The 15,969-nt window shown below is 33.4% G+C and overlaps 1 long non-coding RNA gene across 1 annotated transcript in view; it reads left to right on the top strand.

The window, feature by feature from the left end:
* The window catches only part of LOC135362592 (uncharacterized), a 454,250-nt gene extending 441,874 nt beyond the window's left edge, over window positions 1–12,376 (top strand). The window contains exon 4 of the long non-coding RNA XR_010407473.1: window positions 11,926–12,376. This is a non-coding gene — a long non-coding RNA (uncharacterized LOC135362592). The remainder of the gene's footprint in view (window positions 1–11,925) is intronic.
* Window positions 12,377–15,969: the final 3,593 nt, after the last annotated feature.

Below are 15,969 nucleotides of genomic sequence, written 5' to 3'. Positions count from 1 at the left end.
GGGAGATGGTGGAGGAGGAGCTGGGAAACTCTCAGAATCAGGAACAGCTCTGTGAATGGCTGAATCAGGCACCAGGCATTGCTGACCACTTTTCCAGAGGAAGCCCTATCTTGTGAGGTCTCAGGAGTTCCACTGGGATACAGGGTGGTCCTGGGATGAGAAACCCTTGGGAGTCCCACATGCTGGAGGCCCCGCAACCCACACTGTCTGCAAGGAGTCAAGCTCACACCACTCATCAAACAAACCCCGATGCCCACAGCTATATATATATGAAATAAAATTAAAAGACATAGTATGTTTGTTTTCATCTATGATAATAGAGGATATGTGTTTTATATTTAGTAATGTCAAGGATGCTATAATATTGGCATTTCAAATTGGATTACTCCATTCCTTCTTTCATAAATTTCATATATATTTATTGAGTTCCTTCTATATAGTAGATCTGAGGATCACACTCAAATTCCTGCCCTTAGGTATTTACATTCATTTTTATTCTTTTTTTAAATTCAATTAGCCAACATATAGTACATCATTAGTTTCAGATGTAGTGTTCGATAATTCATCAGTTGCATATAACACCCAGTGCTCATCACATCACCTAGTTACCCCAGCCTCCCGCCCACCTCCCCTCCAGCAACCCTCAGTTTGTTCCCTAGAGTTGAGTCTCACATGGTTTTTCTCCCTCTCTGATTTCTTCCCATTCAGTTTTCCCTCCCTTCCCCTATAATCCTCTGCGCTGTTTCTTATATTCCAAATATGAGTGAAACCATATGATAATTGTCTTTCTCTGACTTACTTCGCTCAGCATAATACCCTCCAGTTCCATCCACGTCGATGTAAATGGTAAGTATTCATCCTTTCTGAGGGCTGAATAATATTCCATTGTGTACATATACTACATCTTTGTTATCCATTCATCGGTTGATGGACATCTCAGCTCTTTCCAGAGCTGAGTTTGTTCTCTGCTACCCAGAGCAATCTGCACATTCAATGCAATCCCTATCAAAATACCATCAACATTTTTCATAGAGCTGGAACAAATAATCCAAAATTTGTATGGAACCAGAAAAGATACCGAATAGCCAGAGGAATGTTGAGAAAGAAAACCAAAGTTGGTGGTATCACAATGCTGGACTTCAAGCTATATTACAAAGCTGTAAGCATCAAGACAGGATGGTACTGACAGTATTTACATTCTAAAGAGAATATTATAGATTGCCACCTTGTGGAAAGAAACTTGGCAGTATATACCATGAACTTTAAAAGTGGCCACCAGGAATTCCATTTGCACACTACATCTATGAAAGGATGGGACAAATGATCTAAATGCGTTGATTATGACTTTATATATGACAGGAACTTTGAAAAGAAAATGAATTGAATTCTCTCTAAGAGAATAGATTAAAGACATTTGATCAAATATTCTGCCAACACAACCACAGCAATTGATGGGGCTGCAGACCAGATCATATGCACCATGAGAAATATTATGTAGGCATTATAATGCTTATGGGCAATGTTAGTGTTGGAGGAAAATGCCTATGAAATAAAGTAAATATATGTGTAATGTAGAATTAACACAAAAAATGAAGAGTATAGAAAAATACTGGAAGGAAACACAGCAAATTTGCTTCTGACATTAGAAGTGGATGATTTGTTTATAAGATTTTCATAGAAAAATAACACAAGATAATATTTCTAAAATTCCTTACCTCTGAAAATAATATATCTTGCTTTTACTTTCTATTATGATAATATGTAACATTTTCTGTTTTAAATACTCAATTTTCTTTTTTCATTTAATAAAATCATATTTAGATTATAAAATAGTAACAAGGCCAAAATAAAGAAGTGAATTCATAAGTGACAACTATTGATTGTCCACTCTATATAGTAGAACTTAAAAATAAGGACAGTTTGATACGACTTTTATTTTTATGAAAGATTTTAGAAAAAAAAAACCCACCCCTCTTCAAAGCAAAGGTTTAGTAAGGCACTTCAAAATGCACTTTTGTTGTAAATATATTTGCTCATTGTGTGCCCGAAGTTAGTTTCAAGGAATATTAAAGAATTTTACAAGGACAGGATGAAATGTGGTTTTTCTTGAATAACCTTTTCTTTTTTGGTGAGTATAAAAGACTGGTATGCTGATTACTATAATTTTCATGTCAATCACAGTAATTTCATATTTCTTGAATTTTTCATCCATTTATTTATTACTAGTCATAACAATTTAGTCTAAAACATTGAAAGAATATGTTTTCATCTTTAAACACACAGAACTATTAGAAGTGTGTTAGAATTTTCTACCCATTTTGTATTTACACTTTTATTTTGTATTTACACTTTTTGTATTTACATTTGTATATACACTTTTATATTTACACTTTTACTGAAAGCCCCACTCTCCTTTTACAAATAGTTATCAAAATTGTAGAAGGAATCATTTTTGTATATTCTCCTCACAATACACCCTAGACTTGATTAAATAATACTTTACTTTCCTGTTAATAAAAATTCCTAGACTGAAAGAACCCAAATGCATCGTGGCCTCTGTAACTTTTAGATTTCCACAGTCTGAAGTATTAAGTTACCTCTAAAGAATCAGCCCAGCACCCATATGGTGGGATCTGGCTAGAACATTTCCAATATAATTCAGCAGCTCTGCATCCGGTGAGTCGGGCTGTGATATCACTCCAGCCACGTACCATGCTTGTTCTAATGGGCTTTCCTAGCTAATTACCTGTCAGCACATCATTTCAGCACTTTCCCCAGAAGTTGTGGTAACTACACCTCCTCTGGGTTTTCTTTTATTTTTGTTGTTAGGAAAATGTTAGGCAAAATGACTGCATTCTCCTTTTAGTAAATGTAGATCAACTTTTTGTGTGTGGTTAAAATCCTACATTATTTCAGAGATTATGTGATTACCAAGGAACTGACCATTAAAACACAAGTTTTATAAAAATATTTTTGGTTTTTTTTTAATGTTTGTATGCTGGTGTTCCAAAATATTCGACAACAGATTTGGTTATTGAAGCAATCATTAAAATAGTGAGTTTTGTCCCTAAGAACCAATACGAGGAAATAATAATTCAAAATTCAAAATTATAATGCATATCTCTTTCAATAACCTATATAGGGAGCAAAATTTAATATTCCATACATCAAAAATATTTCATGTACTAAAAATAGTCTGTGTTTTTGGAAACCAATTAAAACCTATGCCAGAAAATATGTGTTGAGGTTCAGTTACTAGAATTAAGAAAATCAAATGCAATAAAGACTTAGAATAAAGCATGGGCCAGTACTTTCCCACTCTGTGTAGATAAACGATGGTCACATAATTCTTGCCCCCTGGGACTTAGATGACTCTTCTATGATTTTTTTGTAAAATTAGTATCAAATTAACCAATTATAAGACTATTCAGCAGTTATTTACTTGATGGTACAAGCTAAAATGATGATTCTAAAATATTACAATGATAAATCAATATTTTATAAGATTTAGATGTAATTAATGTGATCTAGAAGTACTCATTAAGTTTCTTGAATGTAGTTACATTATTTTAATTTACTTTCTTGCAGCAGTTCCAAAATTAGTATCCCAGAGCATAATATAACTATAAAATAATAAAAAGTCTCAAAACCTAAAATTGTAAAGATTTAAAAGATACACAGATAAGGGCAACACGAGAAAATTAAACAAACCTATACCTGCATATCTACCAAGTTATTTTTCCATTATGGTTTATCAAAGAAAGTGTATTAATCCAAAAATAATACATATGTTAAGGTAACTGCTTTGCACATAGTAATCCATCATATTAAGCATTACACAAATATATTGCTAAACTATGATCATTTTTGCATTTCTATCTAGAGATAATAGTAAATAATAGAATATTAAAAGAAGATAGAAGATCATTTTATCTATTTGGTAAACTTAACCTATTTATTTTTCATTTTTTCTACTGGTCCTTGGAAATGATTTATTATTTAGCAGTTAGCATGTAAACAAATGTAACTTTTCATGTCCTAATTTTAATTTTTGTATGAAACATATAGCTGAGACAATTCATAAAAAATAGAATTTGAAATATTAAGATTAGTGATGCTAATGTGTGTTAGTATCAACTTCAAACATAATGACTATACACACTTAAAACACCCTACTTTCTATAATTTACCCAATATGTAACTTGCTATTCATGAAGCTGTTTAAACTGCTTTATAATGTGCCACTTCATTCATTTCCATCTTTTGATATAATAAAATCCAGGAACTGCTTACACTAATGTAGTACAAGGTACTCTATTTGTACTAAACAAAACCATCACTATATTAAATGGTTTATCTTTATTTTGATGTGATTTATAGCACTTTACTTAAAGGAATTCTTCATTATATAGTTGGTTCTGATTCCAGTCCCTCTAATAACTCTTAATTTCTGTTTCTTAATTATGAACTCAAATATTCACTGTACAGGTACAAAGCCCAAATTTATGTTTTTATGAATTATTTTTCTTTCAAAAATTCTGCTCAAAAGTGTAGTGAGTAGGCTGTGAGTCAGGTCATAAGGTATAAAAGTTATCTAAGGGAAATAAGTATGTTCTGCTTTGCTTCCAATGCAATTCTTGATAAACACATTGTCATATTTTGCATGCACAAACACACACAAACACACACACAGGGGTGCCTGGGTGGTTCAGTCAATTAAGCGTCTGACTCTTGGTTTTGGCATAGGTCATGATCTCAGGGTTGTGGGATCAAGCCCCTCATCGGGTTCTGCGCTCAGCACAGAGTTTGCTTGTCCTCTCCCTCTGCTCTTCCCCTTGCTCTCTTTCTCTCTCTCTCTCAAATAAATAAATAAAATCTTAAAACACACACACACACACACACACACACACACACACTTACCTGGATGGAATGATAGATGAGGAGGAGGAGGAAGAAGATAGGTAGATAGATGGATGAATATACACAAAAATATTCTGGAGTGTAATCTTGTCAAGTATTTGTCAAAATTCTACATCTATCATATAATTTCATTACATGTTATTTTTCTTTTAGCCACATGCACAGGTAATATTTCAAATAGATATAAAAGAGAAGTGGAGCATTATATCACCTTATATAATTATTCTGATATGTCATGACTAAAGGAGGAGTTATTACAATTCCTGGTTAATGTAAAATATTCAGCATCAGTGACATGATATTCTTTCATATTAGGTAGCAGCTTGCTCAATCTATATCTTCCAACATAAGTAATTTGATTTTCTGAAAGTGCAGTTTTAAAAAAAACGATAATTTTTATAGATATTTACTTAGCTTTTAATTAACGTTTTTAAAATCATATGAAAGCCTAAAACTAAAATCAGGAATAAAAAGGCCACATGTATTAATAAGCTAAGGAATGTATGGAATATTAAAACTTAAAAAAGAGATTTTATAAAAATAATATTTTTAAAGAATTTTTTAAAGAATAACTAATGTTTAAATAAGATTAATCAAAAATTACAAGTTGATTTCAGTGTTCAGTTAAAGTGTGTATAGTCATAAATCAAAAATTACAAGTTGATTTAGTATTATTTTCTTTTGTGAATTCAACTGAAATATACCATACTTTTTTATCATTTAGTGTATTGATATTAGTCTTCTGGTGGACATTATACATATCCTTCTATATTTTGTTAAAAGAATACTCCTATATTGCTTTGTTGAATAACATAGAATAGCTGCTCTCTTTATCGATCAATGCTACAATTATTATTTTTTCTAATTTGAATTTTCAAATATGAGCAAGTCTTTGATTTCAAATTATTTTCTATTTATCACTCTATTAAAAAGACATCTATCTATTTATCTATACACATACTACATGTGAACATACACTAAGAGATTTTTCTGAGGTTAAATATAGGAAAATCAAATTCATTATATTTGGGGAACCATTACAATATTTTAAAAGAAATTTCAATGTTTGAAAGTTTTAGATATAAGATACCACGTTAAACTTTGTGACTTGTGAATTTAAATATATATGACATTTAATTAATTGCATTTTGAATTTCAGGTCAGAGTTAATTTAGGAAGAGGATGTGTAGGAGAAAGCTCAGGAAATCATTTAATTCAAACGGATTTTTTTCCTTTATATACTGAATTTTGCACACTACAGTTTTGAGTTAGACTTACTATCTTACTAGGTAACACAACAAAGAATTAACTCATACTCTATTTTATATACTCTTACTAATCAAAAGTCTTAGAAATATATGATACAGCATAGGTTTTATATAGATACAATATTAATTTTAGTTAGGAGGGATTCTGAACTCCAGGTAATTGTACTGACAAAATCTTTTTGGATGTTGTTATTTACATCTTGTACTGATTCTTCTAAGACTTATGTAGGAGGGTAGTGTAACACATTCTTTTCTAAATGGACTTAGTTTAACCAAAAGCTAGTGAAAGTTACAGTTATTTGAATTGCAAAGTCACGCATGCTTTAATGAATGCTACCTCATTAGATCATTGAAAATGCTAACAGAAATTAAGATTTTTTAAAAATCAATATTTATGCCATATAATAGGTATTTAAAATCTATCTGGATACACTTTTAATAATACTTAAAAATGAGATGAGTTTCTGGAAGGTTATTTTGTTATTGAGAGCATACTTAATAACTTCTATTTGAAAATCCCACTGCCTGTGAGATATTATTCACTATGTCTCATTTACTTCTATCTATTTTAATTATACTTTAGAGAAACCTAATCAAGCTTTTCTCTTAATTAAACAAACCACTTAGGCCAAACTGCATTTTTCCTTCTGAACAGTTTACTATCCTTCCAAGGCTGCAAATGATCTTTAAACTTCAAGTAGAGTTTATGCAGGAAGGTCTATCTTTATTGATTTAGCCTGATCTTCCAGATGGTCCTCTTATTTACCAAATAGGGTTCCTAAATTAGTAAAGATAGAACTCAAACATTCTCTGAGCTATCTGTAACGTGTGTATTTTTTAAGTGAAATAAAGTCTGTGTAGTATGTTACAGGGAAAAATGAATTTGATCCAACTGTATTTTCATTTCCTTACACCAATTCGATCTAATCAGCAATTTTTGTTTCTCAGGCTATAGTCAATACAAATTCACCTACTGTGGACTCGAATAAAAAATCTGTATGATTTTTTCCCTGTAGTGAGTTTGTGGTCAAAGACAATCTAAAGAGTCTAACACTGTTAACACATTTTTTTTTTCTGAATTCACCTTTGTTCTCTAAGACCTCTTTTTCATGCCCAATATCAACTAGCATATAGTATGGGAATTGCCTTTTCTTACATATTTAGTTCGATTTGGCTGTCATAAATACAGGAATGATGCTTTAGAAATAATACTTGACTTATGTTTCTTACATTAAAATGTGTTGAAGAGGACTTTTGTGGATTTCATAATAATTTATCCCATTTTGCTATTGCTGCCCTTATTCATTGCTACCCTTGGATTATACATAAGCTTACTCTATTGCTTACTTGCTTACTTTATTTTTATTGTTCACCAATTTACTTAGGATATTTTTTTAACGTCACAAACTGTATTTCAGAACAGAAAGCCCATTGCCAGTTCTGGATGTTGAGACCTGACTGGACTCTTAGGGCTACTCTCTTATGCCGCACACCTCTGTGTGTCTATTCAAAGAATGACTCATAGGAGCAGTCTGGAAGCTGGTGAGATCCCTTGGTTTGGAAAATGATGAAATATTCCACCCTGACTCATTTAGGTCGTAATAAGGTTCTTGTTTTCCATGTAATTGGAGAGCTTCAGAACTGCTATAGAAGAATATGCAGCCGATGACCCGAGTGGTTCAGAGCATCTACAGAGTGCGAAAATATTTTATACCTGAAAACTGGAGTGGTACTTGCGATCCCCCTGGCACAGAAGTCACTAGAAACAAGTTGGTCCAAGAGTAAACCTTTCACCGTGTTTATGAAAGTGTGGTCAGGGTTTTATTCTCCTGAGGGATGAAATGTTTCCTCCATCTTGCAGTACCGGCAGTTTCATGTAATTTATATGACACCACTTAGTGGAAGCAGACAATAAATTTTGAGACTGAGAATTCACGAGATGGGGATATTTGGAAGTACTTGGAGCAGAAAATGAAAGTTGGAAAGGGGATGTTGAGTCTTCTGAAGATGATTTGCAATGTATTTTTATTTTCCTTTCATTCTCATGAATAAGAATTTGTTACTGAAAGCTTACTAATAGCTATGTGAAACTGAAGAAAACATACTTCTCAAAACTTACACGGCATGGTTTTAGGAGGAGCTGAAGGTGAAATATACTGCTGAATGTGAAATAAACCACAGAACAAAAAGCAATCATCAGATGAGAAAAGAGGCGCAGAGAATTCCTTGTCTTTACATTCAATATAACTGACACAAATAAAAGGTTTGGTGTTAGGAATTCTATTTCTAAATTCGATTTGCTATCTAATATATTTCCTGTATGTGAATCAAATCTATATACAATGTAACGAACACTCATTCCAATTGAAAGACAGAACATTGCATATCAATGTTTAAAGTGAATAATGTGTATGGTGTGACCAAATGGGTTTAAATTGTAAATTAACATGAGGGTAACCTGAGAGCAGAAATATCTGAAAAGAGATTTGAAAGACAGATCTTCAGTAAAACTTTTTCATAAGTCTTGCAATTTTTTTTTCAGTGTTCAGTGTCTGTTCAGTATTCAGTTCAGGACAGAAACTATTTATTTGTATTTTGTTTGTTTTGTTTTGTGTTATGTACTTTTTTTCTGCAACTGACATTTACAATGAGAAAACTCAATTCTTTTTCTTTTTTTTTTTTTTGTTTTAAAGTTTCAGGTATACAATACAGTGATTCAATACTTCCTGACATCATCACAAGTGCCCTCCGTAATCCCCATCACCTATTTAACGCCCCCCCCCAACTCCCCTCTGATAACCATTATTTTGTTCTCTATAGTTAAAAGTCTGTTTCTTGGTTTACCTTTCTCTCTCTCTCTCTTTTTTCCTTTGCTCATTTATTTTGTTTCTTAAATTCCACATATGAGTGAAATCATCCCAACCAAAGAGGTGAAAGACCCGTACTCTGAAAACTGTAAAACACTGATGAAAGAAATTGAAGATGACACAAAGAAATGGGAAGAGGAAACAATTCTTGACAATAAAGAGTGATTTTCTATTACTAGGAGGATTCTTTGCATAGGTCAAGATGGTAGTTATAGCACACTTTTCTTCTCAATACTGATACAACTTTTCTCAGCCACCTGAAGATTATTCCTTGTGATTATCTTCTAAGTTTCCTGTTATCAATACTTTTTCCCTCATGGATTATCCCATTTTTATTTATTGGTAGCTTACATGTTATGTCTTCTACTAGACTATATCTTACTACCATCTACTAAAGAAAAGAGATGGCTTTTGAGTTCCTCCAAATTCTCATGTTTAAATTGCTTATTCTCAATGTTTCAAAATTCCAATACTGATTATAATGTATAATATGGATTTTACTTGCATCCAGTCACATATTTAGAAGTAAGACAAAATCGAAAGTTCTGACCTGTGGAATATGATGGGACTAAAAATCAAAGGATTGGTTGAAAGACTTTATAAGAAAAAAATAAAAATATATATAAAATCACTAGAATCTCTTCCCCGCTCCATGTACACACACAGTAAACACTAAGTCATGCAACCATAGCTATTTAAACCCTACTGAAAAATTGCTGGATTATTTTGTGAAAGCCATGAAACTCAAAACTCACAACAAAGGACCAGGTAGAAATGAAATAATAAAAAGAGATATCTAGGATGTAAAGTTAAAGTCAACACATTGAATAATGAGCCTCTCTACTCCCAAAGCCTCCTTTAGCTCCAAAAACCCTGGCAGAAAGTTCGAGTATTCTCTCTATGGAAAATCACCAATCTGAGATAAAAGACCTACTGATGATTGATATTTGGGATCCTCCAATGAACTGGTCAAGCCTACAACCTCTCTAAGGATTGAAAAAAGACCCATAAGAAAACACATTATTTTAAAATTGCAACAAATTTGGGCTGAAGAGTAAAGCTTAAAGGCTCTTAAATTAAAATATAGGCATCACAAATAATTGTAGAATAGATCATTTGGTACTAATTAATAATATCACTGGAAGCATGAGGCCATTGAAACCTTTCATATTCTGATGGAAAATTATTTTTTACCATCTAACTGCATTCCTAGAGGTTGTGTGTATTTACCACAATTCTAGTTTCCAACCTTCTAAATCAAAACAAAACAAAACAAAAATATGATAGAATGTTCATAGCTTATTTACACTGGAAATCTCTTAGCTTATTTCATTGGCGGTATTTAATTCTTGTTCACCTCCATATGAATGCATCTCAGACAGAGACCCAGTACCAAATCATGGTGTTATACAGGCTCTTAAACATATAAGTCATGAAAGTGAATAAAAATGCAAATTAATTCCTTATCTATAGACGAGAACTACGCAAAGAAAATAAGAGAACCTTAAAACAAGCCAATATAAAATAACAAAAATGTTATTTGAGTTGAATAAAATTTTGAAGGGGATATAAAGTGGTAAGCCACAAATTATTTGAGGAGGTAATGGACTGAAAAATAAGAGGCCATGAACTGAAGCTAAAGCTAAGAAAAGAGGGCGCCTGGGTGGCTCAGTTGGTTAAGCGACTGCCTTCGGCTCAGGTCATGATCCTGGAGTCCCGGGATCGAGTCCTGCATCGGGCTCCCTGCTGAGCAGGGAGTCTGCTTCTCCCTCTGACCCTCCCCCTTCTCATGTGCTCTCTTTCTCCTCTCATCCTCTCTCTCAAATAAATAAATAAAATCTTTAATAAATAAATAAATAAATAAATAAATAAATAAATAAATAAATAAATAAAGCTAAGAAAAGAGTACACCAAAGGAGTTCATGAAAAATGTCCTCAGGCACAGGGTGATAAGTGTACAGAACAACTAGCAATTAGAGGCAAAGAACATCATTATAAAATCTGACCACTGCTCCTCACATGGATGGATATAACTTGGCAGCAGACTCTTTAATTCTCAAATTCTCCTGTGCAAGCAGAAAGGCATAAAGAAGAGATATTTAAATTAATACACACACACACACACAATACACTCTTGAAGTAAGTGAGTACCTCTTAAAATAAGAGGACCTGTGAGTGTATGGTTCTATATGTAGGGAGTAGTAATTCTGGAATATTAAACTATGGTGATCAATAATCATTTGGGATAACAACACTAACACTGAACATGGGTATTTAAAGTAGATATTGAACAGCCATAGAGAATGGCATGAAGAATGTTGCAAGACCCTGGCATCCAGGGCAACCCCACTATTTCCCTATGAGATCTACACCTTCAACATTAATTTTTAATCATTTAAATTAAGATGATTTGAACTTAGTAAAATAATTATTTCAAACATTATTTTCAAGCAATATATTAGCTTTGAACAAAACTACAATTTTCAGGAAAAAACAGAGTCATGAGAAAACCAAACATGAGAGAAACAAATTTTAAAGAGGGTGTTTGGAATTTAAAGCATTAACTATGTGTCAGGCATAAGCCTTCTGTAGGGGTTCTTGGGAAGCCATGGAGAGTACAATGACTATGTGAAACATGATTGAGAGGCATACGGGAGCATCAGGATTTTGGATGATTGCCATTACATGATTCTGCCCGAGATTGTCTCTGAAAGGAACTTTCTAAACTTATAAAGTTCTAAGGTTCTCACAAAGAAGAACTACAATATCTTTGTAAGAGTGACTCTCTTTTCCCCTGATACATATGATTTCAAGAATAAGGTGATAATAAAAATGTGTGTTGACTCATTGGAGGATACTGCTGCCACTAGGTCCTAGGATGTTGTGAATGCTGGAGAAGCATGGGAAACATGGAAAGAGGCATGCGCACCACTGAAGCATGGCACTGTAACATGTCAGATTCATAGACAACTGCAGTCACACATGCATGAAGAGGCTCAACTGGCCAGATGCAGGTGTTGGGTAAGTGTAACTCCTAAGCTTTGCTGCATTTATCAGGTCTGATTAAAAGATAGTTTTCCAGAGCTATGAGAAAAAATGTTAAGAGAATAATGAAAATCCACTGTGAGACAATTGTGCGGAAACCCCATGTAACATACTGGAGATAACATGGTTGAAATGGAGGGAGACGATGCCCAGGGTAATACCCTAAGCCAATTTCTTTCAATTTCAATATCATACTTTAATGAAGACAGTACTACTTTAATGCTAAGTAACAGCTCCAGGCTAGACACAACAGACAGACGGGAGAGATTTCCAAACTACAGGAAATAAACTCTATTGGATGCAGCCCTTCATAAAAAATTTCTCCAAAGATCATTTTCACTTAATGTGTAGTCATGTTCTTAATGTGAGTTAATACGTATTTACTATGATTCGTGTTTCTCAGCTGAGCCCTGGGGACACCATGCCTCACTGGTAATCACACAGAGTAATGGCAATAGTGTCCATAAGCAGGCGGATTCAGTTTTAAACAGTGGTGATTGCTGTCCTAAAGGACAACCAGTGAACATTAAATTATTGTTGCTTTTGTTTATTTTCACTTTTATTACTAATTCGTTGGAAGCTGTGTTCAGTTTACTTTGAGAATGAGGTGCAAGCTACAGTTTTGATGGCAAAGATTATAGAGATTAGAACTGGAAATGAGCATCTGAAGAAGTGAAGATAATTATTTATAAAAGAGAAAGTGAAGTGAAGCATGCCCACAGCCTTTGGAATGCTCACATGTGGATAAGCAGAGTGGACATTCTGTGATGCTTCAGAGGGCAGTGAGAGAAAAGTCAGGAAGAAGTTACAACAAACATACTTTATCTGAAAGTATTTTCTAACGATTGGTATTGACCAGGAGCGAGACATTACTGAAAGTATTTAAGGAGAGTCAAAGGAATTGTATACAGGTGTTAGGATTGGAGTCTATTTTTAAGAACGCTTTATATTGAAGAGGTTAAGAGCGAAGCTTTTGAAGCTATGGACCTTGGCCCAAATACCAAACTTACAACATATTAGCTGTCTCATCTTGAGCAATTTACTAAGCTCTCTAAGCTTCAGTTCAATGATTATTGCACCAATAACAATGTCCACTTGAGGAGCCCTGTGGATGGATAAATAAGGTAAGACACCCAGATAATTTAAAGAAGCGTTTGGCATGTAGGAAGTTTTGTTATTCTCTTTTAACATTAGTAAAGATTGCACAGTAATAAGTATACATAAATTGGGGAATTATTTGAATTTCAGTAACTATAAACCACATTATTATTTATGATTTATAAATACATAGTTATTATTAGTTAAGGATAATATCAAAGAATAAAACTTTAGATGATCTACTCTAAAATACTGGGAAAAGATTGGTCCCCCAAAAGAAAAATTGTAAAAACTAAAATAAGTGTTATATATTTCTAAGAATTCATTTTCCAATTTTTAAGTTTTTATTTAAATCCCAGTTACTTAACATACAGTGTAATATTAGTTTCAGGTGTACGATATAGTGATTCAACCTTTTCATACAACATCACAAGTGCACTCCCTGATCCCCATCACCTATTTCACCCACCCCCCACCCACCATCAGTTTGTTCTCCATAGGTGTCTGTTTCTTGGTTTGCCTTTCTCTCTTTTTTTCTATTTTTTCCCCTCTGTCCACTTGTTCTGTTTCTTAAATTCCACATATGAGTGAAATCATATGGTATTTCTTTCTCTGACTTATTTCACTTAGCATAATACTCTAGCTCCATCCATGTCGTTGCAAACGGCAAAATTTCATTCTTTTTTTGTGGCTGAGTAATATTACACTGTGTGTCTATATATATATAACACATCTTCTTTATCCATTCATCAGTCAATGGACACTTGGGCTATTTCCATAATTTGGCTATTGTAGATAATGCTGCTATAAACATAAGGGTGCAAGGGTCCCTTTGATTTCTTTGGGAACCTAGTAGTGTGATTGCTGGATCATAGGGTAGCTCTATTTTTAACTATTTTAGGAACCTCCATGCTATTTTCCAGAGTGGCTGCACCAGTTTGCTTTCTCATCAACAGTGCAAAAGTGTTCCCCTTTCTCCACATCCTTGCCAACACCTCTTGTTTCTTGTGGCATTGATTTTAGCCATTCTGACAGATGTGAGGTGATATCTCATTGTAGTTTTGATTTGCATTTCCCCAATGATGGCTGATGTGGATCATCTTTTCATATGTCTGTTGGCCATCTGTATGTCTTCTTTGGAAAAATATCTATTCATGTCTTCTGCCTGTTTTTAATTGGATTGCTTGTTTTTTGGGTGCTGAGTTTTATAAGTTCTTTATAGATTTTGGATACTAACCCTTTATCAGATATGTCATTTGCAAGTATCTTCTCCCAATCTGTAGGCTGCCTTCTAGTTTTATTGATTGTTTCCTTTGCTGTGCAGCTTTTCATTTTGATGTAGTGCCAATAGTTTATTTTTTATTTTGTTTCCCTTACTTCTTTTTAGATATGTTTCCTAACGTAAGGGAAACAAAATAAAAAATTAACTATTACTCAGCCATCAGAAAGGATGAATACCCAACTTTTACATCAACATGAATGGGACTGCAGGAGATTATGCTAAGTGAAATAAGTCAAGCAGAGAAAGTTAATTATCATATGGTTTCACTTATTTGTGGAACATAAGAAATAGCATGGAGAACATTAGGAGAAGGAAGGGAAAAATGAAGGGGGTGGAATTCGGAGGGAGAGATGAACCACAAGAGACTATGGACTCTGAGAAACAAACAGGGTTTTAGAAGGGGGGGGGATTGGTTAGCCCGGTGATGGGTATTAAGGAGGGCATATACTGCATGGAGCACTGGGTGTTATATAAAAACAATGGATCATCACATCAAAAACTAATGATGCATTGTATGGTGACTAACATAACATAATAAAATTAAAAAAAAAAGAAGTTACTATGGCTGATGTCAAAAAGTTACTGCCTATGTTCTGACATTCTATTGTTGAAGAAATATTCTTCCCTCCTTTGTTGAAGATAAGTTGACCATATAATTGTGGGTTTATTTTTGGGTTTTCTATTCTGTTCTATTGATCTATGTGTTTATTTTTGTGCAAGTACCATGCTGTGTTGATCACTACAGTTTTGTAATATAACTTGAAGTCCAGAATTGTGATGCGTCCAGCTTTGCTTTTCTTTCTCAAGGCTGCTTTGGCCATCAGAGTCTTTTGTGGTTCCACACAAATTTTAGTACTGTTTGTTCTAGGGCTATGAAAAATGCTATTGGTATTTTGATAGAGATTATATTAAATGTGTATATTGCTTTGTGTAGTATAGACATTTTAACAATCTTTGTTCTTCTAATCCATAAGCATGGAATGTCTTTCCATTTCTTTGTGTCATCTTCAATTTCTTTCATCAGTGTTTTACAGTTTTTAGAGTATGGATCTTTCACCTCTGTGGTTAGGTTTATTCCTAGGTATCTTATTGTTTTGGTGCAATTGTAAATGGGATTCATTCCTTAATTTCTCTTTCTGCTGTTTCATTATTGATGTATTTCTATATTTCTGTATTTCTCTGCAAGAGATTTCTGTATGTTGATTTTGTATACTACAACTGTACTGAATTCATTTATCAGTTCTAGCAGTCTTTTGGTGGAAAATTTTGGGTTTTTTTATGTATAGTATCATGTCATCTACAAAGAGTGAAAGTTCACTTCTTCCTTGCCAATTAGAATGCCTTTTATTTCTTTTTGTTGTCTGATTGCTATGACTAAGACTTCCAGTACTATGTTGAACAACAGTGATAAGAGTGGAAATCCTTATCTTTTTCCTGACAGTAAAGGAAAAGCTCTCAGGTTTTTCACCACTTAGAATGATATTAGCTG

Source organism: Mirounga angustirostris, unplaced genomic scaffold (assembly GCF_029215605.1).
Source record: "Mirounga angustirostris isolate CCGP_5_RB_7025 unplaced genomic scaffold, mMirAng1.0.hap1 SCAF_14, whole genome shotgun sequence".
Lineage (NCBI taxonomy): Eukaryota > Metazoa > Chordata > Mammalia > Carnivora > Phocidae > Mirounga > Mirounga angustirostris.
This window is presented reverse-complemented; position numbering and strand designations above follow the sequence as displayed.